Source organism: Scyliorhinus torazame, chromosome 18 (assembly GCF_047496885.1).
Source record: "Scyliorhinus torazame isolate Kashiwa2021f chromosome 18, sScyTor2.1, whole genome shotgun sequence".
NCBI lineage: Eukaryota > Metazoa > Chordata > Chondrichthyes > Carcharhiniformes > Scyliorhinidae > Scyliorhinus > Scyliorhinus torazame.
Window position 1 is genome coordinate 4,568,810 of NC_092724.1, and position 18,463 is coordinate 4,587,272.

Sequence of the window (18,463 nt, forward strand, 5' to 3'; positions counted from 1 at the left end):
CTGTTCCTTTGTCCCTAACAAAAAATGACAATCTTGCAAGTCAAGCTCATGTCCTGAAAATAAATTTAATGTGACAGTTTTACCTATTTGACAACTTTGTACCAATATTACATGGATGAAATAATTTATCAATTCATATTATATAGCATGGTCGGACCAATTTGCTATTTTTCATGCAAATATTAAATGACATGGTCTGATTTTTAATGCATGTAAGTGGAGAAAATATATGTGATATATTATTATCTCATATGAAATTAGCAAGGTGGGGTTTAATGTCCGTAATTTGGGAGCATCCTTATATGCCAGAAATGGGGCAGCTTTCCACTGCGATTAAAGAAATTACATTTTAGTCAGATTAGGTTCTTGAGGTTGTGTTTAGTTTATTTCCTAATTTTATTGAAAATAAAATACATGAATAGCAATTGATGTTGGGCACTATTACCATTGTGACGGCCATTTATGATCTGAGGATGTTATCTTTTGGATCCCTGATGCTGGTATTAATCACACTTTAAGTTTAAAAGATGAGAACTCTTTATGTTTAATATTTTTCACACTGTTTTGTATAACAGAAGGTCCAGTGTGAACTGGTTCTGTTACATATCACATGACTCTGTCCTGCAGCCATGAAATGTGGCCCACCGGAACACTTACACGTAACAGTCAGTTCCTAGCTCAGTAGCTAATATATCTTTACAGATATTTACACATAATGCAACAGTATATAAACAATTTCCGTTGGCCAAATCTTCCAGTCCCCAGATCGTAGGAGACCAAATGTATGGCTGAAGATATGCAGAAGTCCTGACCCGTGTAACTACATGGGAATTGGCCGGTGTAGTACCCTCAATAACGACACAAGGCGGAGTCCCCCAGGGTTCCAAACCCGGCCTTAAAGGGGCATCACCTATATGGTGTTAAGGGTACAGTAACCATTCATCACATTCACCCCCTGTTTATAAAAAACGCAAAATCCGTCGGGGGTGAAGTGGAATTACATGTCTATTCTTTTCGGCAGCCTGATCGTCCTCGTCGACCTTCTCAGCTTGGGCGGTGGTGCGGCAGGTACGGACGTCTTTGGTCAGGGTACAGCCGGGAACACGGTGGTCGGCGCTTTCGTCCGGGTCGGGGTAGCGGGTCGGGGGGCAGGGGGAATAGCTGGGGCTGGGGGTAGTGGTGCCGGCGCCAGCGGGGAGTGTGGAGGGGGGCACTAGGGGGGGCGTGGTCGGAGTCTACCGACGGAGTGGGGGCCCAGGGGGGGGGCATCAGTGGGGAAATCAGCGGGTGCCAGGTCCCGGAGGGAAACCACAAGGGGGGGGCGTCAGTAGGGGAACCAGCGGGTGCCAGATCCCGGAGGGAAACCGTGTGTTGCCTGCCGTCGGGGTGTGCGACGTAGGCATATCGGGGGTTCACATGTAGCAGTTCGACCCTCTCGACCAGGGGGTCCGTTTTATGACTCCTTGCGTGCCTCCGGAGAAGAACAGGTCCCGGAGTCATCGGCCAAGGTGGAAGTGAGACCCCAGAGGTGGACTTCCTGGGGAAGACAAACAAGCGGTTGTGAGGGGTCTCATTCGTGACCGTGCAGAGGAGCGACCTAATGGAGTGGAGGGCATTGGGTAGGACCTCCTGCCAGCGGGTGGTTGGGAGACCTCTCGACCGTAGGGCCAGAAGGACAGCCTTCCAAACTGTCATGTTCTCCCTCTCCACCTGTGCGTTTCCCCGCGGGTTATAACTGGTCGTTCTGCTCGAGGCGATGCCCTTGCTGAGCAGGTACTGACGCAACTCATCGCTCATGAACGATGTACCCAGGTCGCTGTGGATATAAGCGGGGAAACCAAACAGGGTGAAGATGCTGTGCAGTGCCTTGATTACGGAGGCCGAGGTCATGTCGGGACAGGGAACGGCGAATGGGAAGCGGGAGAACTCGCCAATGACGGTTAGGGAGTAGGTATTGCGGCTGGTGGACGGGAGGGGATCTTTGAAGTCCACGCTTACTTGCTCAAAGGGCCTCGAGACCTTTACAAGGCGAGCCTTGTCTGGCCGGTAGAAGTGCGGTTTCCACTCCGTGCAGATCTGGCAAGCCCTGGTCATGGCCTTGACCTCCTTGGTGGAGTAAGGTCGGTTGCGGGACTTGATAAAGTGGGCGAGTCGGGTAACCCCCGGGTGACAGAGGTCATTGTGGATAGCTCGCAGACGATCCTCCTGCGCGTTGGCGCACGTGCCGCATGTCTGGACACCTAGGGGCTCATTGAGCTCCCCTAGAACATAGAACATTACAGTGCAGTACAGGCCCTTCGGCCCTCCATGTTGCGCCGACCTGTGAAACCACTCTAAAGCCCATCTACACTATTCCCTTATCATCCATATGTCTATCCAATGACCATTTGAAAGCCCTTAGTGTTGGTGAGTCCACAACTGTTGCAGGCAGGGCATTCCACGCCCTTACTACTCTCTGAGTAAAGAACCTACCTCTGACATCTGTCTTATATCTATCTCCCCTCAATTTAAAGCTATGTCCCCTCGTGCTAGACATCACCATCCGAGGAAAAAGGCTCTCACTGTCCACCCTACAAAATCCTCTGATCATCTTGTATGCCTCAATTAATTCACCTCTTAACCTTCTTCTCTCTAACAAAAACAGCCTCAAGTCCCTCAGCCTTTCCTCAAAAGATCTTCCCTCCATACCAGGCAACATTCTGGTAAATCTCCTCTGCACCCTTTCCAATGCTTCCACATCCTTCCTATAATGCGGCGACCAGAATTGCACGCAATACTCCAAATTCGGCCGCACCAGAGCTTTGTGCAGCTGCAACATGACCTCATGGCTCCGAAACTCAATCCCTCTACCAATAAAAGCTAACACACCATACACCTTCTTAACAACCCTCTCAACCTAGGTGGCAACTTTCAGGGATCTATATACATGGACACCGAGATCTCTCTGCTCATCCACACTGCCAAGAATCTTACCATTAGCCCAGTACTCTTTCTTCCTGTTATTCCTTCCAAAATGAATCACCTCACACTTTTCTGCATTAAACTCCATTTGCCACCTCTCAGCCCAGCGCTGCAGCTTATCTATGTCCCTCTGTAACTTGTAACATCCTTCCGCACTGTCCACAACTCCACCGACTTTAGTGTCATCTGCAAATTTACTCACCCATCCTTCTACGCCCTCCTCCAGGTCATTTATAAAAATGACAAACAGCAGTGGCCCCAAAACAGATGCTTGTGGTACACCACTAGTAACTGGACTCCAGTCTGAACATTTCCCATCAACCACCACCCTTTGTCTTCTTCCAGCTAGCCAATTTCTGATCCAAACTGCTAAATCACCCTGAATCCCATGCCTCCGTATTTTCTGCAGTAGCCTACCTTGGGGAACCTTATCAAATGCTTTACTGAAATTCATATACACCACATCAACTGCTTTACCCTCATCCACCTGTTTGGTCACCTTTTCAAAGAACTCAATAAGGTTTGTGAGGCACGACCTGTCCTTCACAAAACCGTGTTGACTATGTCTAATCAAATTATTCATTTCCAGATGATTATACATCCTATCTCTTATAAACCTTTCCACGATTTTGCCCACAACAGAAGTAAGGCTCACTGGCCTATAGTTACCGGGGTTGTCTCTACTCCCCTTCTTGAACAAGGGGACAACATTTGCTATCCTCCAGTCTTCTGGCACTATTCCTGTAGACAAAGATGACTTAAAGATCAAAGCCAAAGGCTCAGCAATCTCCTCCCTAGCTTCCCAGAGAATCCTAGGATAAATCCCATCCGGCCCAGGGGACTTATCTATTTTCACACTTTCCAGAATTGCTAAGACCTCCTCCTTATGAACCTCAAGCCCTTCCAGTCTAGTAGCCTGAATCGCAGTATTCTCCTCGACAACATTGTCTTTTTCCTGTGTCAATACTGATGAAAAATATTCATTTAGCACCTCTCCTATCTCCTCGGATTCCAAGCACAACTTCCCACTACTGTCCTTGACTGGCCTTACTCTTACCCTAGTCATTCTTTTATTCCTGACATATCTATTGAAAGCTTTAGGGTTATCCTTGATTCTATCTGCCAGACTTCTCATGTCCTCTCCTGGCTCTTCTTAGCTCTCTCTTTAGGTCCTTCCTAGCTAACTTGTAACTCTCGAGCGCCCTAACTGAACCTTCATGTCTCATCTTTACATAAGCCTCCTTCTTCCTCTTGACAAGTGTTTTGACTGCTTTAGTAAACCACGGTTCCCTTGCTCGACCACTTCCTCCCTGCCTGACAGGTACATACTTATCAAGGACATGCAGTAGCTGTTCCTTGAACAAGCTCCACATTTCCATTGTGCCCATCCCCTGCAGTTTTCCTCTCCATCCGATGCATCCTAAGTCTTGCCTCATCACATCATAATTGCCTTTCCCCCAGATATAACTCTTGCCCTGCGGTATATATCGTAATTAATATTGTATGCGTTGGTGGAGAGTTCGATCCTCCACCTCAAGATTTTATCATTTTAAATTTTGCCCCGTTGTGCGTTATCAAACATAAAGGCTACCGACTGTTGGTTGGTAACGAGGGTGAACCTCCTACCGGCTAGGTAGTGCCTCCAGTGCCGCACAGCCTCCACAATGGCTTGTGCCTCCTTTTCGACTGTAGAGTGCCGAACCTCGGAGGCGGTGAGAGTCCGGGAGAAGAATGCTACTGGCCTGACTGCCTGGTTGAGGGTAGCAGCCAGCGCAATGTCTGGCGCATCGCTCTCTACCTGGAAAGGGATGGTTTTGTCCATCACGTGCATAGTGGCCGTGATGATGTTGGAATTGATGCGACTGAAGGCCGACTGGGCCTCAATCATCAGGGGACGTGTCGTGGTCTTTATGAGTGGGCGGGCTTTGTCTACATATCTGGGGACCCACTGGGCGGAATAGGAGAAAAGCCTCAAGCACCGTTTGAGGACCTTGAGGCTATGGGGAAGGGGGAGTTCCTTAAGTGTCGGGGTCGGGACCTAGGACCCTGTTTTCCACGAAGGAGCCGAGGATGGCTAGTCGGGTTGTGTGGAAAACGCATTTTTCCTCGATATAGGTCAGGTTGAGGGTTCGGGCGGTCTGGAGGAACCTTTCAATGTTCGTGTCATGGACCTGCTGATCATGGCCGCAGATGGTGACATTGTCGAAGTACGGGTAAGTAGCCCGCAGGCCGTACTGGTCCACCATTTGGTCCATCGCCCTGTGGAAGACGGAGCCCCCATTTGTGACGCCGAAGGGGACCCTGAGGAAGTGGAAGAGCCGGCCGGCTGCTTCGAAGGCAGTATAGGGGCGGTCTTTCGGTCGGATAGGGAGCTGGTGGTAGGTGGATTTTAGGTCGACAGTGGAGAATACACGGTATTGAGCGATCCGATTGACCATCTCTGCTATGCGGGGAAGGGGGTACGCATCGAGCTGCGTGAAGCGAATAATGGGCTGGCTGTAGTCCATGACCATCCGTTTCTTTTCCCCGGACCGTAGTATCACCAGTTGTGCTGTCCAGGGGCTGTTGCTAGCCTCGATGACCCTGTCTTCCAGTAAACGCTGGACCTCTGACTTGATAAAAGCCATATCTTGGGCACTGTAGCGCCGGCTCCTGGTGGCGACGGGCTTACAGTCGGGGATGAGGTTCGCGAATAGTGACGGGGGTGCAACTTTCAGTGTTGCAAGGCTGCATGCCGTGAGGTGGGGGGGGGGGGGGGCAAGGGTCGGCCGAACTTCAGGGTCAGGCTTCGGTGGCTGCACTGGAAATCCCGACCGAGCAGCAGGGGGCGCAGAGGTGAGGGAGGATGTACAGCTTGAAACGAGCGTATTCGGCGCCCTGGATCGCGAGATTCGCAATACAATACCCCTTGATTTAGATCGAGTGGGACCCGGAAGCGAGGGCTATGGTTTGGGAAGCGGGATAGGTGCGCAAGGAGCAGCACCTTACCGTTTCTGGGTGGAGAAAGCTCTCTGTGCTCCCGGAGTCGGAGAGGCAGGGAGTGTCGCGCCCGTTGATCTGGACCTGCATCATGGAGTTCCGCAGGTGCTTTGGCCTCGATTGGTCGAGGGTGCTCGCTCCCAGTTGCGGGTAGTCCGAGTCCTCAGCCGAGTCGGATTCACAAAATGGCCGCCGCCGTCGGTCGGGTCCAGAAGATGGCCGCCACCCCCATGACTTGCACGAGGCCGATGATGCGGCAGATAGGAGCATGTCCAGCCGGTGCGCAGCTGCATTGTGGGGCCTGCGGGCCTGTGAGCTCGATTTTCGGGCCTGGCGAGCTTTTGGTTTCTGGGCCTTGGGCCTGGCCAGGCAGGCCCTGGCGAAATGCCCCTTCTTTCCGCAGTCGCTGCAGGTGGCGGAGCGGGCTGGGCAGCGTGGGCGTGGATGCTGGCCCTGCCCACAGAAATAGCACGGTGTGCCCGCGGTCTGGGCGGGTCGCCGCGCGGTGCAGGCCCATAGCGTGGCCGTGTCTGGGGAAGTCCGAGGGGGGCTCGCAGGGTCCGCGGGGTACGTGCCTAGGTTGTGGCGGGCCACTTCCAGTGAGGTGGCGAGCGTTACCGTGTCCTGAAGGTCTTTAGCTCCATTTTCGAGGAGTCGCTGCCTGTTATAGGTGGAATGGATGCCGGACACGAAGGCGTCTCAGATGTGCTGGTTCATGTGGACTTCCCCCGTCACATCCTGATGGTTGCAGTTCCTGGCGAGCGCGGTGAGCTTTTCCACGTACTCGTCCAGCATTCCCCCTGAGCACTGCCGGCAGGTAGAGAGCAGGTGCTGTGCATGTACCTCATTTATGGGTTTGACGAAACGCTTTCGCAGGATCTCGATCGCCTCGTCGTAAGTGATCGCCTTCTCGATCATGGCAGAGATTCTATGGCTCACACGGGCGTGGAGTAGGCGCAGCTTGCGAGGCCCTAGGACGGGAGCTTCCGAGGATTCCAGGCAGGCCTCGAAGCAGCGGAGCCAGTACTTAGAAATTTCTTTGGCCTCCGGTGTCCGTGCTTCCAGGTTGAGCTTTTCTGGCTTGAGACTGGCGTCCATCCGAACGTAGTCTGCTTATTAAATTGTAGTACCCTCAATAACCACACGACACGTCACCTTATATACGGCTCCCTGGTGGGCGGAGCCGGAGGCGGAGTCCCCCAGGGTTCCAAACCCGGTCTTAAAGGGGCATCACCTACATGGTGTTAAGGGTACAGTAACCATTCATCACAACCGGGAAGTTTCAATTTCCTATGGGCAATTCCGCTGCTCCCCAGGACGCTCCACAAATGTCTCCTACTCTGAGTGTGAGTCAGAGACTTTGGTTAGTTCTATGGTACTTACCTGGACAGTCTAATATCTGGTTAACTCTACAAATGACCCTCCCAATCTCATCACCACCGCACCACACCCCCCCCCACCCACCCCCACCAATCAACCCACTCCCTCCCCATGACTCCCCCTGGCTACCCGACTACCCCCCCCCCCCCTTGCCCCCCCCCCCCCCCCCCCCCCCGGCCAACCTCCTTTCTCGAGCTGCTGATTCACCCTGGAGAACTGCCGGATCCACGGCCGCACGGCGATGGCCCGCAGCGGCCACGCTGAGCTCCCGATGGAGGAGACCACACGTGTCCCACGCCGTTTATCCTTAGGCAACGTCCTGAGGCCGTCGGTACAGCATGCGCCGTACTCCTAGAGTATGTTGCTTTGGAGGGGGCGGAGCATCGCGAAAGCGGCACCGCCCCCAATTCGGTCGGGAACTCGGATTCTCCGGCCGGTTGCCGAATGCGATTTTGGCGTCGGTGACAGGAGAACCCAGCCCACGGAGTCCGTATCCTCCCATTCCCAGCCCGTTCATATATTTGTCTAGATCCCTCTTGACCTGAGTCTCCTTCCTGACCCAACTGATCGGTCGACCTGCTTCGCAATTGGCCACCGGCGGGATCGTCCAGTCCCGTTGATGTCGATGGCGTTTTGTGTGGCTCATCTGTACCGGTGCCATGGGATATGCTGCGGGCGGGGGGGGGGTGAGGTTGTTGCCTTCAGCAGGATGGACGTTCCCGTTGGGGGAGGGTGGAGGACAAAGAAAGTCCCACCCTTTGCTGACAGGACCCAGGAAGTGTAGAAGATTGTAGTTTAGTCGGGCAGTATGGTCGGCACGGGCTTGGAGGGCCGAAGGGCCTGTTCCTGTGCTGTACATTTCTTTGTTCTTTGTTCTTTGTTAATATCAACGATACACTAACACTCACAAATGATTACCTTCCTTCAGGTTAGAAATACATTCCACTTGCCGTTCTCCTGAATTATTGAATCATTGAATTCCTGCAGTACAGAAGGAGGCCATTTGGCCCATCAAGTCTGCACAGACCCTCTGAAAGAGCATCCTACCTAGGCCCACGCCCGTTCCCCACCCCCATAACCCAGTAAGTCGACCTAACTTTTTGGACACCGAGGGGCAAGTTAGCGTAGCCAATCCACCGAACCTGCACAGCTTTGTACTGTGGGAGGAAACCGGAGCACCCGGAGGAAACCCACACAGACACGGGCAGACTCCGCACAGAAAGTGACCCAGCGGGGAATCAAACCTGGGACCCTGGAGCTGTGAAGCAACTGTGCTAACCACTGTGCTACCGTGCCGCCCATTTAAATGAGCCCAAGGCTAATTTAAAAATTACGATCTGGAGGACGCCCAGGAAAGCAGGCAACACAATCAAAGGCCCCTCCTGTCCTGTTTGTTCTGTTTTCCAACTTCTTCCACTGGGCAGAAGATACAAAAGTTTGAGAACTCATTGTAACAGATTCAAAAACAGCTTTTTTTCCTCTTGCGACTAGACTCTTGAATGACCCGTTTGTAAATTAAACTCATCTTTTTATGCAGTTTACCTTTTTACAGTTGTTGTTATTTTTTGTATGTATATATATATGTATGGAGATTTCTGACAGGGCTGTACGCAGAATAATACTTTTCACTGCACCTTGGTATATGTGACAGACTTTATCAATAAACAATAAAATTAACAATAAATCACTGTAATGTAGAGTGAGCAAAGCCTCAAAAAATTAATTAACTTTGTTTACAACGTCCGTGGAGCTTTACATTCCCCAAATCAGGCTGCATAATACAGTGTTGTCTGTTTCATCTGCTGGGAAAGTGTTACCGTTTGTCTGTCATGTTAAATTTGCTCCCTGTAATGGTTTCAAGTAACAAAACGCCTGCGTAAACATCATGCAGCCAACGCCACGCTCTGTGCGAGGCACTCTCAGTTTCCCAGTTCGACGCAATGGAAAAATAAAATACTTTTTTAAAAAGTTGAGAATGGAAACAAAGCAAAATAAACGCATAATACGTCTGAGATACAAATGGATCGCAATGGTAGGATTTACCCGGAGAATATTCTCCCTCCTCTCGTGAGATTGCTCAGCTTTCGTACCAATGGCAGTGCTACATTCTTAACGTGACTTAACGCTTGAGTTTCAGTTGCAGGCTATTCGACTCAGGAGGCCATGATAGCCAAGCCGGAATCCACGCAAGCATCTGACAAAACACCCAAAGCTGTGTTGTTAAACTATCTAAATTTCAGATATTGTCATGTCTGCTATACATTTCCAGCATTTTGTGTTCTGATTCCAGCAGAGGCCATTACACAGGGATTGGGAGCCAGAATTCTAGCTGTCAGCTCGCTCCTCTTTGAGTACTGAGGTCATTGGAAGCACTCCAACTCCCCTCCCTATTTCCACACTACCTTCCCACTGTACTGGGGGGAGACAGTGGTGACATCAGTGGGCGAGTAATTCCAGAGGCCCACGCTTATGTTAGTTTTTAAATTAAATTTAGAGTACCCAATTCATTTTTTTTCCAATGAAGGGGCAATTTAGCGCGGCCAACCCACCTACCGTGCACATCTTTTGGGTTGTGGGGGTGAGACCCACGCAGACACGGGGAGAATGTGCAAACTCCACAGGGGCAGTGACCCGGGGCCGGGATCGAAGCCGGGTCTTCAGCACCGTGAGGCAGCAGAGCTAACCACCGTGCCGCCCCGTGCCGCCCTCTGGGGGCACAGGTGCATACCCCACCATGGCAGCTGGTGAAATTTGAATTCAATTAATAAATCTAAAATTGAAAGCCAGCTAATGATTGTTGTAAAAACCCCATGTGATTTGCTAAAGTCCGTCCACTGTCCTTTGTCAGACTGGTGGCCAGATGTCCACAGTAATATAGCTGATTCGCAACTGCCCTCTGAAATGGCTATCATTGCCACTCAGTGGCAACGGGCAACAATGCTGACCCCGCCAAAAATATCTACACCCCATGAAAGAATTTTTTAAAAATGCCAGTCATTTATTTTCATGGACTTGTCATTTATTGCAAGGGGAATGAATATAAAAGTAGCAAGGTTCTGCTGCCAATGTATAGAGGGCGGGATTCTCTAATCTCGCGGCAGAGTGTCCACTCCGTCGTAAACGCCGTCGTAAACGCCGTCGCGTGAACGGACTTCTCCCAGGAATGATTCTGGCCCCTACAGGGTTCATGCCCCTCCAGCTGCCGATCCCGGCGCGAACTGGGCGCCGAGGGAACTGCGCCTGCTTCAACGCACCGGCCCCGACTCAACATGGCGCAGGGCTACAGGTTCAGCCATTAGGAAAGGAGGCCCCCAGCCTGAGAGGCCGGGCCGCCGATCGGTGAGTCCCAATCGCGGGCCAGGCCACATCGGAGGCCCCCCCCCCCCGGGGTCGGACACCCCTCCCCCCCCCCCACAGGCCGCCACCCGACCCCTCAATGCCGAGGTCCCACCGGCTCAGAGCCGGTTAGAATGGCGCCGGCGGGACTCGTTTTTATCGTCCGCCAGGCCCACCTGGGCCAGAGGATCGGCGGGCTGGCCGCATAGAGCGGCCCGCGACCGACGCCGATTCGCCGGCCCCGGGCTCAGAGAACCCTGCCCAGGATGAGGTGGATATAGGACAGAATTCTCTGGCCGTTCCTGTGGTGAATGTAAATACAGTTAATTCACCAGTTATGTTCTATGTTATTAATCCTGTGGGTTTTATCTGTGGGCCATTGTATGGCTTCACCCACAGGGGGAGATGTTGGAGGATGTTGGAGCGTGAAGGAGTATAAGAGTAGCTGGCCTGTGGGACTGTCCTCAGTGTGTACCAATCTCAGGCAGGCAAAGTTAATAGTTAATTAAAACCACTGTTTTACTCCGACACGAGTCCTTGAGTGAATTGATGGTCGCATCAGTTCCCTGGCGGCGGGATTCTCTGATCCAGTTTCCCTGCGGCGCGGGGTGGGCCCAACAGAGATTCCCACCGCCAGAGAATGGATCCCCCCCACCCCCCACCCCCCACCGCCCCCCGCTGTCAAGAAACACACGGCTGGGAGGCCAGAGAATCCGGTCCCTGGCCTCCTTATTTAATTAGCAGTGGAAGTAATTCAGAGCATCTACACTCAACTGAGTCCTGTGATGAAGAGGTCATCCTGTGAGGAAAGGCTGGGCCTGTATCCATGGGAGTTTAAAAGATTGAGAGGTGAATTTGTGGAACGTATAAGGTCCTGAGGGGGGCTAACAGGGTGGATGCTGGGAGGATATTTTCCCTTGTGGCAGAACAGCTTCAAAATAAGAGGCCTCCCATTTAGGATGGACGTGGGGAGAATTTTCTTCCTTCCGCGGATCATTGGTCGCAGGAACTATTTTCCCCAGGGGGCAGGAGAGGCTGGGGCATTGAATACATTTAAGGCTGAGTGAGATAGATTCTTGATTGACAAGGGATTCAAAGGTTATAGGGGGGTAGACAGGAAAGTGAAGTTGAGGCCACAATCAGATCAACCATGATCTTATCAAAGGGGGGGGGGGGGGAAGCAGGCCGAGGGGCTCCTGATTTGCATGTTTCTTTGTAGCTCTGAAGCAGTTAACCCAACACATCCTGGGTATTGAACCTGGGGACCTCGCTGATCTGTGAGGCTGAATACAACGCCAGGCACTCGAGGAGAAATAGAATCTGAGAATTGTTGACACCTCTGAGACCCTCCCCCCCCTTCCCCCACCCCCACATGTGGTTAAATATGGATGTAGCGCCTAGTTAAGAGGGAATGAAGTCATTTATTTATATGGAGAAAAGTCTGTGTACAAAGGTCTGAAACAGCACAGCTGCCAAATACAACGCTACACTTCTGTTGAATGAAAAGAATATATATTTCCGATGACATTCACAGGGCTTAGAATCATTTGATTAAATCTATCAGCCAAAAAAAAAAACCCTCTCTGTTTTACGACATGAATCAGTTCTTATGTGGAACATTGAGAGAGAAATTACACATAAAGAGTGTGCTTAACCAGTGGGTGGCTTCAACAAAGGCCTGATATTTGGGTTACCTTGGCAACCTATTTTAGGCCTGAGCTACCAAAGCTCTTGAAACAGGCTGTCTGGCCTCGTTTGAGAATATATGAATACATCAGACCTTGCCTGCTTGACAGCATCTACCTCCATCATTCCAACCCACTCAGGACCAGAATATCAGATGCTTTCTGGGGTTGTGTTCTTTCACACTAAAGCAATTAGTTGCCCCTCGAGCCAGCCTGCTGCGCAGCCTGACTAGTGCACCAGAGAGGGCTGTGTGTAAATGTCAACAGTATTATTTCATTTCACATCCCCGCATGTGAGACCAGACAAGACTGTGTCAATTCTGAGGGTGAATTACATGCACATTATTGCGGGAAAGATAGAAATATCAACGTGCCCTGGGGGCGGGGGCGAGAGAAATATGGTACAGTGAAGAACCCCAAAACCGTTTAAGCAAGCATGTGTTTGTATCCCTAATGGAAGCCTCCCCACTTAACAATCGATCGGGACAAGCCCAAACAGATTTTAATTTGGATAACAGAAACATGGGCTTCATTCCACAAGAAATCATCATTTGAACTGACTGAAGGGTGTGGTGTGGGCTAGCAGCAGTTAGTTCATCGTTGAGATCCTGCTTCTAATTTTGAAAGGACAGAGACAGCTCATCCCAAATTTAACATATGACGTGGTTGGTCATTCATTCCGCTAAGCACAGCAACACTTTTACTCTCGCCGCGGGGGTTTTATTTTGTGTATTTTTACGTTTTCTCCCCTTTTCCTCGTACAAATTCAGAAGACACTGAGGGTACGGTTCTGTGGATGTCGGAAACCAATCGATTCCACATCATATAGAACATACAGTGCAGAAGGAGGCCATTCGGCCCATCGAGTCTGCACCGACCCACATTAATCCCTCACTTCCACCTTATCCCCGCAACCCAATAACCCCTCCCAACCCTTATGGACACTACGGGTAATTTAGCATGGCCAATCCACCTAACCTGCACGTCTTTGGACTGTGGGAGGAAACCGGAGCACCCGGAGGAAACCCACGCGGACACGGGGAGAACGTGCAAACTCCGCACAGACAGTGACCCAGCGGGGAATCGAACCTGGGACCCTGGCGCTGTGAAGCCACAGTGCTAATCACTTGTGCCAGTGTTTTGTTTCACCTGTGAGGATGGGCAGTGGGTATCGGCGTTCTTTGACAATGAATGTTTGATCGGATCCTGATTTCACTTTCATACCCACAAGCGCACAGAATCAGCCGATTATTTGACAACGGGGAACAACGCAATCCAGCCTAACATCCACGCTGAATTCCCAATCCTTCCCCAGCCCCGGCTGCTAACGTCACACTCCAAGCGAATCACTTTGTAACCAGATTGCCCAACACAGACCAGCGACTGAACCCAGAACCTTTCTGGCTCTTTAATGGATCACCAATAATTTTGGCAATGCAGTTATTCATTAAAGTCATTGGATGGATGTCTGAACCAGTGTAATTTTATTGAAATAAGTCATTCACAAATGGCCCTGCTTCTACATTTGAGTGAATAATCATTGCTTTCTTTTTCTATGCAATTGACAGGTAGCTCTTTGAAAAAATTGCAAGCATTCTTCCGATGAAAGTGTCAAAACTTAGCGCAAATTAATAACAACTCGATTAATAGAAGTGTGAAATAGCTTATATATTTTAGATTATTTCAAAATTGGACTGGCTGGGGTAACATTTACCACAACATTACCGAGTCAAACGTCTTAAGGGCTTTCATATGTGGTTTTGTGGAGCAAGTGTTGCCAGTTCTGAGTTCTGTAGAAGGGTCATTCAGGCTCGAAGTGTAAACTCTGTTTCTCTCCACAGATGCTGCCAGACCTGCTGAGTTTATCCAGCGTTTTCTGTTTTTATTACGGTCCCAATTTCTAATTGGAAATGGAGGGGGACGGCTCTGCCGATTAAGTGAAAACAGCACTTGCTGTAGTGACTTCTTTCTTTTAGAATCACAGAATTTACAGAGCAGAAGGAGGCCATTCGGCCCATCAAACATGCACCGGCCGTTGGAAAGAGCACCATACTGAAGCCCACGCTTCCACCCTATCCCAGTAACCCACTCTGTGTTGCACTTGTGCCTGAGTTTAAAGAGCCTCCTCGAACGTAGGTCTTAAGCTTGAGAATGAGAAGGGATGGAAAGTCTGGTACATACTTGTCAGATATGGCGCGGTGCCAGTCGGGGCCTGAATTCTCGGCCCGGGATGGCCGTACAAAAAAACTCGAGTCCTGCCAGCGCCGTTCTAACCTGGTCTTACCCGGCGGGACCTCGGCGTGAATGGATCAGGGGGCGGCCTGGTGAGGTGGAGGGGGGTCCGACCCCTGGGGGAGCATCCGCTGTGGCCTGGCTGGCGATCGGGGCCTACCGATCGGCGGGCCGACCTCTTGGGCTGGGGGCCTCCTTTGTTCCGCGCCGGCACCTGTAGCCCTATGCCATGTTCCGTCGGGACCGGCACGGAGAAGGGAGCCACCACGCATGCGCGGCAATCGCGCCAGTCCCCCCGCGCATGCGCAGACCCGCGTCGCCCATCTGACGCTGAGATCGGCAGCTGGAGCGGCGTGGGTTGCTCCAGTGCCGTGCTGGCCCCCTGTAGGGGCCAGTATTGCTGCTCCTGAGACCATGTTGACGCCATCGGGAAACGCGACGGCATTTACGACGGCATAAACACTTAGCCTCAGGACCAGAGAATCCCGCCCTATATTTGGTTGGAAATCAGTTGATTTTCCCGTGCAAAGATCCAGGACCACAAATAATTTTAGGCACCCAGCTCGCAAAGGGCAAGTAAAACTCGTGAAGAACAGCAACATTACAATTAACTCCAGTGCCTGCAGCAGTGGGAATCCTGCCAATCAGGGGGAGTTAATTGATTCAAAGGCTGGACCTCTGACACTGCCATATATACATAAAAGTGCAAAAGGAGCTGTTTAAAATGTAGGATTCCTGTTTTGCAGGTGGAGCTCTATTGAGGCAGAATTCACTGTCCAGATGTTTTGGGGTATCCTTTCTACCAAAAGGCATTCTGCAGAGGCTGGAGGTGCTAATTGGTCCTACACCACCCAGATCAAAGAAAAGATCAATAGCCAGGGTGAAGTGATCAACCAGCACCTTCTGTCAAGTAGATGGAAGGAACATTACACATCAGGCAATGTGCAGAAGATTGCATATATAAATTAAGCTCTTGCATCATTCATGTGCACTATGTGCCCACGTTCAATACTTCACAGGAAATTGTGTGTCTATGAGTGGAACAGGAAGTGATAAGATGTGTTAATTCCTTTGTCCTGTACTTCCAAAATCTACCATTGTGAATGGGTGGAAAATCTACACAATAGTTCCTCATCTATTTGCATTTATTTTATATAAACTGTGAAATCAATAATTGATCATTATGTAATTGTTACCAGCACTCGAGTAGGATTTGGTTACAGTGAGTGATTTGTATTCACTTTGGCTCGCTACATCAACTCCCCATTGACTCATCAGGTTTATTCAGTCAGTAGCTGAGCCATTTAGATTAGGTACAGTCGCAGTTTCAATCTCAAACCTGTGTTGAATTAGGCAATCTTAATCAAGGCAGCACTGCTATTAGCCTCAGTACCCATGTCGGGAGAGGGCAAATGCAAACAGGATTCGCTATCCTGGCCACTATCCTGCAAGCATTGCTGGCAGTGAGTATCGTGTGAGGGCAGGAGTCGGCCTGACTGTGTTGTCTCTTGCTGTTAATACTTATTGTTGGTGTTTGCTGATGATTAATGGACACATGGACAAGATACTTGGCGGGCATTCATAGCTTCAAAGCTGCAAGCCAAGCAGAAACCAGCATTTGGAGGGAGAAGGGGAGAAAGATAAAAGAGACTATTAGAATAGACACCAAATGTAAAGGCATTATGAGGAAAATTAAATATGTAACATGGCATGATGGCAAGTAGAGGAAAAATAGCACTCAGGTGAAGGTCATTACAGAACACCGATATACCCTTCTTGCCGTGCAAGGTTTAATATACCTGAGATAACACCTGTTCCAGTCAGCAACTCCTTCTAGTGTTATCAGAATATGGAACAGATGTTCTGTAAAAACCAGAGGGAACATTTTTTTTTCGCATCTCTGGATAAAAATCCATCAGGAGTATTGGTCTGGAACTAACATGGAAGGATCAATCCTCCATTAACTCCTCTGAGCAGAGTGAAATATTGATATAACTCGCTGGTGTGTTCTATTGCTTCAATGTGATGGACAGGGGTTAAGGGTGATTATATCTCACTATGCTTTGACACCCATTTTAAACTAGATAGATTTTTGTATTCATATCATAAGTAATTTAAATTTTAAAGATCCTTATTTCCATGAGTTACTTAAAACATCAAAGTTCCTACGTATAATTCACTGAAATAAAAATGCTTTATATTTTAAACCATAAACTGCAAATGGAAAGATGGCTAACTTCAAGAAGCATTTTCTGCACTTAAGTGAGGTGTCCGGGGATAATTGAAGTTTGTACCAGTTTCTGCATAGTGGTCAGCACCAATCTTTAACAGGGACCTCTTTTTGCACAAGTTTATATTGAGCACCAGAGTTAGAAAAATATTGTGCAAACTCAGAGACATTACTGCTAAGGCAAGTTGCATCAAGGAGGCCTGATAGAACAGTTTGGTTCTCATTCATCAGAGAGCGTGGCTGCATCATAACGTTGGCTGCTTTTCAGAAAGGTTGTGCCGACGTTGGAGAGTTAATTGTCTATGAGCCAGGACACGAGAGAATGTGTTGTGTAACAGAATGCTCCATCCTGGGGCTTATCCTGTGATGAAGTGCTCTTCATGTCAGCCACTGTGGACGGGTATTAAAAAAGACTGGATTTTCCTCTGAGAGCTCTGTTGTCTGGTAACATGTGCAGCAAGGTATCGGACCACAATTTTATTCCGAGACACAGTCGTGATGTGAAGATATTGTTTTGTCACTGACTGCTTTTATAGAGGATGGCGGCATCGTGGAAATGTTACAGGATTGTAATCCATAGGCCTGGACTAAACCCCTGGGGACGTGGACCAGAATATTCAGACCCCTCCCACCGATGGGATCTTCCAGTCTCGTTGAATTCAATGGACTAATGAACGGTTTGTCGTATTTTCCAGCCCTGCCCCCTCTATGACGGGACCTGAACTTTCGACCTGTCATGATGTCCACATCAGCATATCATGGTGCAATCACACACACACTGCTGGACAGGTAGTTGGACCAACCAGCACACACATAACATCGCAGCCAATCACCAGTGAGAGCACACGCACTATAAAACAGGGAACACCACAGTTCCCACTCATTCTACCAGGAGATAGCTCAGAGCACAGAGCTCACAGCGCGCCACTCAGACATACACCATGTGCTGAGTGCCTCACTAAGATAGTGCTAGGGCTGGGTCCACAGGTTAGCTGGTGAAGCACGTACCCAAGCCAGCAGTTAGTAGTTGTCGTTGTTAAGACAATAAAACAGAGTTGTACCATCTACAGCCGTGTTGGATCATTTGTGCATCGGAACACCCAACACGACACGACCCATGAATTCAAATGGCACCACGGTGACAGGAGTACCTTAAATTCAATTAATTAATAACTATGGGGAAAAATACTAGTCTCATTAATAATGATCATGAAACTACTAGATTCTCATAAAAACCAGTCTGGTTCACTCCAGGGGAGAAATTCTACCAGCCTGACCTGGTGTGGCTTACCTGTAACGCCAGATCCATACCTATGTGGTTGTCTCTGAAATGCCTGACAAGGCGGTCACAATCTCACAGTCATCTACTCAAAGGCAATTAAGGATGGGACATAAAAACGAGTCTTAACAATGGCGTTCATATCCCAAGAACAAATAAAAAATAATCTACTTTCGTAATGCAGGACACTGTGGAAGAAACAATCTTGCTCACAAGAGGCAATGCCTCTTACATAGTCTAGGCATTGATGATTGTCAAACTGTTCCATCAATGCTGAGCCAATCATGCCCTCATAGTATATCTGCCACCAGAAATCACTGTACCATGATCAAATTAGTCATGGTGTTTTACCCTCTGCTTGACATTTAGGCCGATTTTAAT

General features: G+C 49.6%; 1 long non-coding RNA gene across 1 annotated transcript in view; it reads right to left on the minus strand.

Moving 5' to 3' along the window:
• Window positions 1-18,217, minus strand: part of LOC140394762 (uncharacterized) — a 66,410-nt gene extending 48,193 nt beyond the window's left edge. Inside the window, exon 1 of the long non-coding RNA XR_011935986.1 lies at window positions 18,095-18,217. This is a non-coding gene — a long non-coding RNA (uncharacterized lncRNA). The remainder of the gene's footprint in view (window positions 1-18,094) is intronic.
• Window positions 18,218-18,463: the final 246 nt, after the last annotated feature.